The sequence below is a fragment of the Neophocaena asiaeorientalis genome, unplaced genomic scaffold (assembly GCF_003031525.2).
Source record: "Neophocaena asiaeorientalis asiaeorientalis breed wild unplaced genomic scaffold, Neophocaena_asiaeorientalis_V1.1 scaffold67, whole genome shotgun sequence".
In the NCBI taxonomy this organism is placed as follows: Eukaryota; Metazoa; Chordata; class Mammalia; order Artiodactyla; family Phocoenidae; genus Neophocaena; species Neophocaena asiaeorientalis.
In genome coordinates, this window is record NW_020173731.1 from 3,607,287 (window position 1) to 3,608,831 (window position 1,545).

At 56.0% G+C, this 1,545-nt stretch overlaps 1 protein-coding gene across 2 annotated transcripts in view; it reads right to left on the bottom strand.

Moving 5' to 3' along the window:
- PROX1 (prospero homeobox 1) overlaps positions 1-1,312 on the bottom strand; it is a 49,639-nt gene extending 48,327 nt beyond the window's left edge. For both annotated transcript variants that reach the window (XM_024751124.1, XM_024751126.1), the window contains exon 1: positions 1,144-1,312. The gene's annotated coding sequence lies outside the window, so the exon portion shown is untranslated. The remainder of the gene's footprint in view (positions 1-1,143) is intronic.
- Positions 1,313-1,545: the final 233 nt, after the last annotated feature.

A 1,545-nucleotide genomic window follows, 5' to 3' on the forward strand; every position in this document is an offset into this window, starting at 1 on the left:
CGTCGTCCCCCTCCTTGCCGGTTCAGGCAAGATAGCAGCTCTTCTCGCCCCCTCACTATTCTTCCCAGTAACAATCACTCTCACCTCTTCACTCCTCCCTCTCCAGTCCTCCGGAGTGGGGCAAAATTGCAGGTACCACCCAGACGAACCAAGATCAGATCGAAGCAGCCCAACCACGTCGACTGCCAGCGGTGACTGCGAGCACATCCGCTGCCCGAGAACATCCTCTACCCCCACCCGGACCTCGATCTTTCCATCCTCCCGCCGCGCTTGAGCCCCAGTCCTCCCACCACAGGACCCCTGAGGCTCCCGGTGCCATCTTACCCCACTCAACTTGACCTAGCCCTGGGTCCTGGGAGCACAGGGGAGGGGCGCCGTGCTCGTTTCCCAGGACCATCTCTCCATTGCTCCAACCCTGATTTCAACATTTCGGCTTCGACAGCGTTTTGAGAGGAAAGTAACAGAGCGCCCCCCCCCCCCCCCCCCCACTCCCTGGCCCTCTGCTGGGGTTAAAAAGGAGAAGTGAAAGGTATGCAAATGACAAGCAAATTGGAAGATCCTGGAAGAAAGGCAGCTATAATAAACAAGACAAAGAGCAAGGACGTGGGGACTAGCCCAGGAGTTTTCACCGGGGGAGATGGGAAGGATGAGGCTGGGAGGAAAGCGGGGATCCAGACGAACAAAAAGCGACCCGGTCACCCTCGCGGTCCTCTCTCCTGGGAAGAGAGGGCAAGAGAAAGAAGGAAAGGAAGGAAAAGCCTCCTCCCCCTCCAGAAACAGTACACAAAAGGTGACAAGATCAGCGACAAGTCCAGCACTATCAGCCTCCCCCCTCTCGCCAACACCACCCCCCAGCCACCAGCAGGAAAGAGAAAGAAAGAAAAGCCAAGCGGATCACTTACTCGTAGGAACTGGGAGAGGCGGAGCGCTGAGTTCCACTGAGGCTTCTGCTTAGAAACTGTTTAGACACTATTTTATTATGATTCATTTAAAGAACACCATTTTCTCCTGGGGAGGGTGGAAAGATGTTTACACGAGTATGAGTAATGGGAGTCTCTTTTCTTTTCTTCTCATTCAAGAACAAGCCGGTACAAGTGATTCTGGAAAAGGGGAGGGGACTCGCGAGGGGGAGAAGATACTTACTCGGTGCAGAGAGCAGTGGGACCGAGCCTTTTTTGCAGGCGGAGAGAGGAAAACACGCGCGCGCACACGCACGGTGAGATCTTGCGGGTGATGAATATGATAATTGGACAAGGGACGGTGAGTCCGTGCGGGAGCGCGCGAGCGGGCCGACGGGGAGAATGAGGGGAGAGAGAGGAGAGGGTGGGCAGGGAGAGGAGAGGAGGGAAGACAAGAAGAGAGGAGAGTGAGGAAGAGAAGAGGCGAGAGGAGGAGAGAGGAGAATAGGAGAAGAGAGAAGAGAAGAGAAGAGAGTAGAAGAGGGGAGAGAGGAGAGGAGAGAAGAGGAGCGAAGCGGAGAGGGAGCAGGCGGACCCGGCGAGAGCTCTTTTGCGCCGCTCTGCTTTCCCCGGCTGCAATGGTGTA